This window comes from Schistocerca piceifrons, chromosome 3, assembly GCF_021461385.2.
Source record: "Schistocerca piceifrons isolate TAMUIC-IGC-003096 chromosome 3, iqSchPice1.1, whole genome shotgun sequence".
NCBI lineage: Eukaryota > Metazoa > Arthropoda > Insecta > Orthoptera > Acrididae > Schistocerca > Schistocerca piceifrons.
This window is the reverse complement of record NC_060140.1, coordinates 499,427,050-499,438,762: the sequence shown is the minus strand read 5'-3', so window position 1 is coordinate 499,438,762 and position 11,713 is coordinate 499,427,050.

Genomic DNA, 11,713 nt, shown 5'->3' with positions numbered 1-11,713 from the left:
TAACTTTTCCAAAGTCCGTCAGTGTATGCTTCAGTATATTAATGTTAACACTGTAAGATCTTAGAACAATCAAATGAATATGTCACACAAATATCGAACTTCAGAAAAAAGCAAGTGGTGCTACATAATAAAACTAGAAAGCTAAAAACTGGTCAGAATATGCAAAAGTACATCACAATTAAAATTTGCAAATCTCAACTCGATCAGAGCAAAATTTTTGCCAAAATCGGCGTTTTTACGAAAAATTGAAGGCGCTAAATATTAGACTCAGAAAGATGAAAATTAGTACATAAACTCAGTTCGGTATAAAAAAACCTTATATATGTGTCATATATAAGCTGCCACGCTTAGTTTTCAATTTATTTACTAAAAACTGGATTTGGAACGAAAAAGTTCTTAGTCATGATAAATTAGGTATCATTCGTATTTTAATAGAAATTTCTAATTATAGCACTCGATTACATTCAGATAACGTTACAGCTGCACCAAATTTAAGCCTGAACAGTAAATAATAATAATTATATGGAATCTTAAAGAGGCAGTTCAGAGTTCAAGTTCTACTCTCAGTTTGATTCTAAAAATTCTAGCTGAGAAAGTTTAAATTAACTCGAGATAAAACTTTTTCCGTAACTAAAGCAAACTTAACTCTATTTATATAAAGATTAACAACATTGTAAACTATTAAACGATGGAGCTATTAATTAATACATGTCCGAGAAAGGGATCATTTAGATACTAATACCTGTGCCTAAGGCGGCTAATTGCAGATGTTTCGTTTGGCGATGTGCTGTGCCCATACCTAAATACGGCCACAGAGGCACTTTGCACCAAGCATCAATCTGTCTGAGTCAGTCGAATGCCGATGTGTGTAATGCCTCAGATGACATCAGAGCTGAACGGGCTTGAAGGCATTTTCGGTAAAAGTAGGAAGTGAACTCGCGAGCACTGTACACCATCCTTGATTGTTTAGATATCACGGGAGTAAATGTTTGTGTGCCGTCCGTGATGTTGACAAAACCGTGTGGCAAGTGGTGTGATTATTTTCCACTTTTAAGACAAACAATTAACTTTTGGTGATTCGAAGGCGGGGAGATACCATATTACTTGAAAATTCCCATAGAGGTCGCATCTGAACTGCTAATAGTGCTGTTTCCAATCGAAATATTATCATTTTCTTTTAGTGAGCTCAAAGGGTAATGTGAAGACTGGAAATTGCGGTGAGCATGTTCTTCGTTGCTTTCTGGCTGACAGCTAAAATAGCTTTAGGTCTCTTGCAAATGGCGAAGGTAGATGTAAAGCACACACAGACAATTTGAGTGACTTTTCAGTACGACACAACGAAAAACACCAACCATTGGGATATTTACCTCCATCCCACAACGTTGTGTGCCATACACTCACTACCTTGGTGATGATGATCTAAAAGCTTCAGTAGTGTTGTGGCTGCTAAATCATACAGTGAAACTGAGATTTAAAAAAATGGACATGTCCAACAGAAAATGGGGGCGCGACCTGGAAAACTCTGCAAGAACAAGACAGGAAAAAGCTTTCTGATGACAAAGCATCTAGTGAGCAAGATAAGGCAGAATCACCAAATTAGAAGCAGAAAACTGCACAGAATATTACGGTCTAGCTATCAAGAGAAACAGCGAAAATGTCAGTGAGATAAGAAAAGCAATTTTGGCAACTCGTTCTGACAGAATATCCAGTGATGAGCATCTGCAGTATGGCCTCTGTCCAAAACGAAACACTTGGCGCAAGTATAACAGGTGTGAAGCAAATGAACAGAAACATGCAAATGTTCATCCCATGCCACAAATTGTTATGGTAGAACTAAAGCCAATATACAGGGTGAGTCACTAACTGCTGCCACCAAGAATAACTCCGAAAGTATGATAGAAGCTGAAAAGTTTGTTGGACAAAAGTTGCATGGGGCAACGAGGACCATAATATAACGTTGGTTTTTCGTTGCTAAGTGGAATAGCTTCAGAGATATGAAGGTCATTTTTTTTAATGGAATGCTATCGTTTGGTACTCATTTTCTGTTAGTGGCTATCGAGACAGATTCAATGATGTGTAACAGTAAAGTCTTTGAAGGTCAATGAAGGTCACAAAGGTGGCTTGAACGTCCATTTACAGACGCTGTTCGAAGTGATGACCATTGGTATCAACACAGTGCTGCAATCTTTTTATCATGGATTGAGTGGTATTCCTTATCACTTGGGCACTTATCGAAGCACATGCTCTGCCAACTCTCTCTCGCATTTCTTCAGGTGTAGTTGGAACATCTTTATAAACAATGTCTTTTACGAATCTCCACAAGAAAAAATCCAGAGGCGTCAAGTCTGCTGAACGAAGTGGCCACGACACATCTCCTTCGCGTCGAGTCCAAAGATTTGGGAATTGTCTCTGAAACTCATTTCTAGCCATCAGCGAGAAATGTACGAGATATCCATCATGCTCATACCGCATTCTGTTCCTTGTTCCTAAAGGTATTTCTTCCAATAACAGACCTAATATTTCTTGCAGGAATGTGATGTACTTCCTACCATTAAGATTTCCTTCGATGAAATAGGGGCCTATAATTCTGTCCTCCAGAATCCCACACCATTCATTCGCCGACCACGGTTTTTGGTGTGCTACTTGCCGCAGCCAAGATGGATTTTCAGTTGCCCAGTAATGCATGTTATGCAAATTAACATTTCTATGGTTCGTGAATGCAGTCTCTTCAGTAAATAAAATCAAATTAATAAATGTGTCATCCCTCTGAATCTTAAGTTGAGCCCGTCAGCAGAATTCAATGCGATGCATACAATCTGTACCAGTTAATTTTTGGCAAAGACGGATATGGTAAGGATGATATTTATGGCGAGGCAGAACATGAACAACACTACTCTGGCTGATGCCAGATTCCCTTGCGGTTTGACGCGAACTAGCACAAGGATCTCGAACCACAGTGGCAGGAGTACCCATTTCCGTTTCCTCGTTAGTAATTTTCCTTTGCTGGATATGTTTCTGATGTGTTAAAGATTCAGTTGTTCTCAATTTATCATACACATATTTAAATGTAGGATGTGTAGGGTGAGTACACTGACGATATATTTCAGGGTATAAGTCTCTAGCTCTCACTGAATTTCGTTGGCATTCTCCATAAGCATATCGACTTGTTCTTCAGAGGAATACATCGTTCACATTCGCCTGATTTGACGATACTAGTCTTACCGCTCCTATTGGTGCTGTATTGCAAAACCGTCGAATGGTGTTTACATGTCAATGTCACGTTAGATGGATGTGCTGTATTCGGCGAATATTTACTATTTGCAAGATATACGAGAGAGAATTGTCAGAGCATGTGCTTCTATAACTGCCGATGTGATAAGGAATACCACTCAGTCCATGATAAGAAGATTGCAGCACTGCATTGATACCATTGGTCATCACTTCGAACACCTTCTGTAAATGGTCGTTGATGGCACCTTTGTTATCTTCGTTGACCTTCAAAGACCTAACTGTTACACATCAATGGATTCGTCTCGATAGCTGCTATCAGAAAATAAGTACCAAACTATAGCATTCCATCAAAAAAATAAAAAGTTGACCCTCATATCTCTGACGTGACCCCTCCTTGTAACAAAAAAACCAACGTCATATTATGGTCCCCGTTGTCCCATGCAACATTTGTCCCACAAACTTTTCGGCTACGATCATACTTTCAGAGTTATTCTAAGTGGCAATAGTTAGTGACTCACCCCGTATAAAGATCTTTCAGATTCTATACTCTTGGAAAAGTGTGTATGTGCCAAAACAGAGAACCTGAATGAAAGCTTCAATAGCTGCTTTTGAGAACACTTGCCAAAGATTGATTTGGTGGCATGTCGGCTTTTCAGATTGGTGTGATGGATGCTGTAATATGTTTTAATGAGCAAGTTAGGCATAAAAACTGGGGACAACACGAAAACTGGGTTACTATGAGCGGAAACGCAACGTGTTGCTGAAGGTGAAAAAGCTGTAGAAACGTGACAAAGGAGGCCAGAATGACAAAGGAAAGAAAGGAAAGCAAAGAAGATGAAAGGACACTCAGAATCAACAAGATTATGGAGCTGGAATGTTTTGATATGTTGTCATTGAGAAGAAAATGATATGCAAAACTTAAGTTTCAGTTTCCCATAATCACTGCTTTTACATTTTAGGTATAATTATCTCCTTCAATATTAAAGTTACAAAAAAGAAATTTTGCATGAATAATGATGTAGTATTTGTCTACACAGCGAATTGCATTATTCAAGAATGTATTAAATATTTTAAGCTGGAGCAGTCATATATTCTTAAATTATTATAAGAAAAATACACAAAATGAAACAAATTGGTAAATATTCCTGGTTTACTGTTTCAACAATGTAATCATTAAAGGAATGAAATTTGTTTTGACCTTTTATTTTGATTAGTATGGAAGTACAGTGAACCTAAAATAAAAATTACATGTAATTCAGTACATAAGATAAAGGTCATTATTCACTCCACTATGTATTCCACAGTTTTTAAATTTTTTCACATAGAGGTCACAACATACACTATCAGCCACAACATTATGACCACCGACCTATTATCGATAGAAATACGTTCAATCGATAACAGCATCACCTGACGAGAAATGACACTAGTCAGACATACACAGAGTTCATGTAATATCAATGTGTGTAGAATGGATGTACAATATATCAGCAATTTACCTAGGACAGATTTTGATGGCCCAGAGGCTCAGCACGAGCATTTCGAAAACTCCACAACTTGTCGAGTGTCTGAGGAGTGTCGCGATGAGTGTCCTCAGAACAGGGAAAAACCAAGGTGAAACCACATCCAGATGCCGTGGGGATGGCAGCCACCCCTCACCACAGATTTTGAATGTCGGAGGTTGGGCAGACTAGTAAAACGAGATGGGCAGTGAACTGTGGCAGAACTAAGTTCAGAATTTAATGCTTGGTAAAGTACACAGGTTGCCTGAACACACAGTGCACTGCGTTCTCCTAAAAAAAGGCCTCCACAGCCAATGACACATGCACGTGCCAAAATTCACACCACGACATCTGCAACTCCGAACGAAATGGGCATGTGACCATCAGCACTGGACATTGGTGCAGTGGCAGAGCACTGCACGGTCTAATGAATACCGATACCTGCTGCATCATGCTGATGGGAGGGCGCAAATACGTCATCTTCAAGGGAACAGCTCCTTGACACTTGGACTGTAGGTCCATGACTGTGGGGAACATTCACATGGGCATATGTGGATCCAGTGGAGCTCGTGCAAGGCACCATATGGCCAAGGAGCACCGTACACTGCTTGCAGACCTTGTCCACCCGTTCATGACAATCATGCTTCCCAGTGACAGTGGCAGTTTTCAACAAGATCATGCGCCATGTCACACTGCCAGGAGTGTAATGGCGTGGTTCGAGGAACACAATTGTGAACTCCAATTGAACATTTACATCTACATCTATACTTTGCAAACCATCGTGAGATGCATGGCAGAGGGTATGTCGCGTTGTACAAGTTTTTAGGGTTTCTTCCTGCTCCATTTACGTATAGAGCGTGGGATGAATGATTGTTTGAAAGCCTCTGCGCCTGCAGTAATCATTCTAATCTTATCCTCACGATCCCTATGTGAGCGATACCTGGAAGGTGGGGGGGGGGGGGGGGGTTGTTGTAGTATATTTCTAGAGTTCTTGAAACTTTGTTGATAGACTTTCTCAGGATTTTTTACATCTCTCTTCAACTGTCTTCCCGTTCAGTTCGTTCAGTATCTCTGTGACACTCTCCATGGATTAAACAAACCTGTGACTCTTTGTGCTGCCCTTCTCTGTATATGTTCAACATTCCCTGTTAGTCCAATTTGATATAGGTCACACACACTTGAACAATATTCTCGAACCTGTCGCATGAGTGATTTGTAAACAATCTCCTCTGTACAGTGATTGCTCTTCCCCAGTATTCTACTAATAAATCGAAGTGTACCTCCTGCTTTACCTACGATTAAACCTATGTGATCATTCCATTTCATATCCCTACAAAGTGTTACACCCATGTATTTGTATGACTCATTGACATTGTGATCATAGGATACGAAGTTTTTTCGTTTTGTGCAGCGCAAAATTTTACATTTCTGAACATTTAAAGCAAGTTGCCAATCTCTGCACCACTTTGAAATCTTATCAAGATCTGAGTGAATATTTATGCAGCTTCTTTCAGATAGTATTTCATTACTGATAACTGCATTATCTGAAAGAAGTCTGATGTTACTGTCAATATTGTTTGCAAGACCATTAATACCCATAATGAATAGCAAAAATCCCAAACAATTCCCTAGAACACACCTAATGTTAGTTCTACAGCTGCCGATGACTCTCCATGCAAGATAATAAGCGGCGTCCTTCATACCAAAAACTCTTCAATCTAGTCACAAATTTCACTTGATACCCCATATGGTCGAACTTTTGACAATAAGCATAGGTATGGTACTGAGTCAGGTTTTAGAAATCAAGAAATGTAGCAGCTACCTGACTGCCTTGACCCAAAGCTTTCAGTATGTCATGTGAGAAAAGTGTAAGGTGGGTTTCATAAGATCTATGTTTTCGAAATCCATGCTGGATGGCATTGAGTAGGTCATTCTGTTCAAGATACCTCATTATGTGTAAACTCAGAATATGTTCTTAGATCCTACAACAAATCGATGTCAAGGATATTGAACAGTAGTTTCGTGGATCATTTCCACTACCATTCTTGTAGGTTGGTCTGACCTGCGCCTTTTTCAAAGAACTGGGAAAGGTTTTTTGTTTGAGGAATTTACAACAGATTATAGATAGATGAGGGGCTTACTCAGCCACAATCTGAATCTGAGAGGACTTTAATTTTCATGATCTCAGCTGTTTCTCAGCGTCACAGCACTGATGTACTGGTGTCCCAACTCACCAGATCTGAACCCGATTGAACACATCTGGGATGTGGTTGAATGTGGGCCAGAGCTCGTCCCTGCCCTGAAGTATAGGAATTAGGTCACATGTGTTTGTAGATGTGGCGCCAACTCCATCCAGAGATCTACCAAGGCAGCATTTCTTTCAAGCCACCATGCATTGCGACTGCCAAAGATGGACATACCGCCTATTAGGTAGGTGGTTATAATGTTGTGGCTGATCAGTGTACTAATTATTTGGTTAAAGTTTCATTCCAATATCTATTTAAGTTATTAAATTTCAAAATACTGGTGAAAACTACAGATCATGATATCTATGTCTCCTTAAGTTACTTTCGATGTGTGACAGCTATATCACCAAAATAAACGAGGTGCTTAACTTCCAAGATGGGAATTGCATGTACAAGACAGTCGAACCATGCCTGGTCCCTTCCCCAGCCACGGTACTGTTGGTCAGAAGAGAATCACTCTAATGAGAAACACTCCAGCCGTGCCTTGTCCATACTCGAGCCACAGCACGATTGTCCAGGAAGATCTGTGAGAAGACCATGAGTCACCGTCATGGTCTTTCTCCCACTTGTGCTCCGCACTAACCAATGGGGCGAGGGGATGGGGTGGGTGGGAAGCTGTATGGGAACAGCAACATCGCTGAACTGCGAGACCAACTGTATGGGCTCTTCTTTCTATCTAGTGCATGCTATGCCTTTGTCATGTCTGGATGATCTCTGTATACTTAACGAGCGCGGTGGCGCAGTGGTTAGCACACTGGACTCGCATTTGGAAGGACGACGGTTCAGTCCCGCATCCGACCATCCTAGTTTAGGTTTTCTGTGATTTCCCTAAATTACTCCAGGCAAATGCCAGAATGGTTCCTTTGAAAGGGCGCGGATGACTTCCTTCCCCATCCTTCCCTAATCCGATGAGACCAATGACCTCGCAGTTTGGTCTCTTCCCCCAAACAACACAACCGCTCTGTATACTTGCATCAATAAACTAGCTATTACTCTGTATATGGGTCATGTATCGTGTATCAATGGACCATGCAGGTCAGCAGGGGACTGTTCAAGCTGGTGGAGGCTCTGTAGTGGTGTGGGGCGTGTGCAGTTGGAGTGATATGGGACCCCTCAAACGTCTAGACACAACTCTGACAGGTGACACATACGTCAGCATCCTGTATGATTGCCTGCATCCATTCTTGTCCATTGTTTATTCAAACTGATTTGGGCAATTCCGACACGACAAAGCTGATCGGACATCGGACAAAGCTGATCGTGCATCGAGTCAGTTCACTGTCAGAATTGTCGATGCAAAAGTCGTGGCGTTGTTGGCTGCGTGGTAGAGTGCGCGAGATATTTGGAACAAGCTACATGTCGTGTTTCAACAGAAAATAAAGTAAGCTGCACAGAATTCTTCAATACCCACGTACGTTCAGGAGACGAAATGGCGGCACATTTCGTTTTGAAAACTTGGATCCTCGAATGCAGGAACTGAACGTGAAACATGATTAATAATCATTAATGGTGCTACTGCTGTCTGACAATTATGAAAGTCAACGACAGTCGTGGTGGCCAAGATCTAAAGATGGACAAACACTAAAACATTAATGAACGTATTAACGTCTGATGAAGATCATCGAGATTACCGGAGGGAGAAACGCGACGAATTAGTGGCACTGATGGCCAACAACGAAAACATTGCAGAAACGAAAATGCAGGAGGCACCAGTAGCAGGAAGGTTACTTCATCCCGTAAGTACAAATGGGTGGCTAACAGAAAGAGGCTGAAATGTTTCGCATGTGGTGGATTTGCTCATATAAAAAAATATACCCAAATATCAAACACAAACAAAGAACTTTTCATACTTAAAAAAGTGGACTGCCTCACCAGGTTTTCATTAATAAAAGTAATGAGTGCGGAATTGGACGAGGACGCGTGGATCATTGACAGTTGAGTAACAAACCACAAGACCAAGAAAATTGAGTGGTGTATGTCATTTATTAAGTTTGCGAAATCAATGTAGATATGCATGTGCAGTAACTCTATATGAACGCACTATGAAATGCGACTATTTGTTTCGAAGCTTTTGTCAATGATTACTAAAAGCTATGCCATATGGATAATGTTTTGTACACTTCAGAAGGACGAAGAAATATCTTTTAAGTGTCATCTGCTATGAACAAGGGATTAGACTTTTGTTTGTCAAAGAAAAATTTGAGCTCCAGAACAATGGCGTTGTAAAATCGTGTGGCATACGCAATTACAACATACTGAAGATGTCGATTCGAGTAATAAAACAAATTCATCCTTATAATCCTGAGATAAATCATGCGTCAAAGAAGTCTGTGCAAATTTCGCATAAACGCTTGGGTCATCAGAACAAACGTCATGTCCGACAATTCCTGAAGCAACGTGCTGTTGAAGGTGAAGACTTTGAGAAAGAATTTCGTGACGCATGTATCAAAGGGAAGCAGCACTGAAGTAGTTTTCTGTCACAACAGCAGTGTGCCACACAACCAAAAGAAGTGATTCATACTGATATGTGTGGGCCTGTGGAGGGTAAATCATTGTGAGAAGATCAATATTTTATCTGATTTACTTGTGGTTTTTCATAGTTGACCTACTGTGGTATGGCTGGCAGCTGTGGCCGAGCGGTTCTAAGGGCTTCAGTCCGGAACCGCGCGACTGCTTCAGACGCAGGTTCTAATCTGCCTAGGGCATATATGTGTGTGCTGTCCTTAGGTTAGTTAGGTTTATGTAGTTCTAAGTTCTAGGGGACTGATGACCTCAGATGCTGAGTCCCATAGTACTCAGAGCCATTTGAACCATTTGAACCTACTATGGTATGTTTTCTCAAACAGAAGTCTCAGATTACAGAGAAAATTGCTGAAATGGTGAGCATTGCGAATATTTGAAGATTTGATGAAACTAAATGGTAAGCTGTGCAACACATCATCACAAATCCTTACACTCCAGAGTAGAACAGGTGTCCTGAGCGTACCAATAAAATTGCAGTACTAGATCAAACCATGTTGCTAACTCAAGAAATGTTTTGGGAGCGGAAGCGGTAAACATGGCTGTACAAGTGTTAAACTGAACTGGTACAAGTAGTGTGAATGGCAGAACACCCTAAAGGTATTCACTGGAAAGACGATACAGCTAAATAAACTTCATATTTTTGAAGTGAAGTGTTTTGTTCATATTCCGTAGGAAAAGTGAAGGAAGTGGAATCCAAATGGAAAATCAGCAATCTTTGATGGTTATTCTGATGACAGTGATGGCTTTCGAGTGAAGATTGACTAAAAAACGGATTATTCGGAATAGGGACGCTTGTTTTTAACTCGAGAAAACTGAGAGGACAACAGTATTACTCCCAAATGAAGTGTGCAATAAAGAATCGAAGAGTCATCGTGAAGATGATGGAAGTGTGTAAAGAACCTGCAGAAGCAAGTTCTAGTGGACGAGAATTGAGGAATAGGCAACAACTGAAGATGCCAGAGCGTCTTATCGAAATGATGCTGGCTGAAATACATGAGCCTTAGAATTATATAGAAGCTATTAATTCTATAGACTGTGAACACTGGAGTAGAGCAGAGGAGGAAGAAATGGCTTCGTTGGACGAAAAAGCTGTGTGGACTTTGGAGATCTGCGACCAGATCTTAATCCCATCACAAACCGTTGGGTTTAAAGAATTAAGGCAAATCTGATGGTAAAATTGATTGCTACTAGTTGTTCGCGGATTTAGTCAACAAGAAGGTATGAGGAAACATTTAGTCCTGTTGTTATATACGATACAATTAGAGCAATTGTTGCTTGTGAGCATCTTCAGTTGACACAGTTACATGTAAAATCTGCTTTTTTGATGATTTTGTAAAAGAAAAACTATAAATGGAGTAGCCTGAGAGATTTAGGGATGGGGCCAATTGGGTGTGCAATCTTCATAAAAGTTTATGTGGACTAAAACGATCTCTAAGATGCTGGAACCAATAGTTCAAGAATGTCCTAACGAATCTTGAGCTTGTGGAAAGTAAAGCAGCTCTATGTCTGTTCTACCAAGAAGACTGCAGCGACAAGTTGGCGGTAGTTCTGTATGTCGATGATGGATTAACATCTTCAGATAACAAGAAAGACATTGAAGTTTTGTGAAGGAATGTTTAAGATTACTGCTGAGCCAGTAGGATATTTCTTAAATATTAATATTGTGTGTTAAGAAAATTTATCAATGGAGATTAAAGATATTTTTCAATGGTTTAACATAATGGAGGCAAATCCTGTGTCAATTCCAATTGAGCAATATCTAGAGCCAGATGAATTGACTGATGATAAACCAACCAATACCCCATATCAAGAAGCTGTTGACTGTCTTACATATTTAGCTGTTGGTACAAGGCCCAATATAATATTTGTAGTGAGCTACATGTCAAAATGTTTAGAGAACTCTCAAGACAATCATTGGTCTTTAGTAATAAGGATTCTAAATTATAGAAAAGGTATTGTGTATAAAGCATGATGCTAGCCACACAAATGCAAGACTGAAGACATATATTGATGCTGATTATGCCAATGATCCAACAAGTTCGCTAACTAGTAGAATCATGCCAGAATTTGTGGAGGTGCGGCAACATGCATCTCACTGCCAACAACAGAGTCAGAATATGTGGCTGCCAGTAAAGAGGCTAGAGAAGGAATATGGTTATCCAAGCTCTATGAAGAAATTTCGCCACTGAAGAGTGCTCCTGTTCTTCTTGT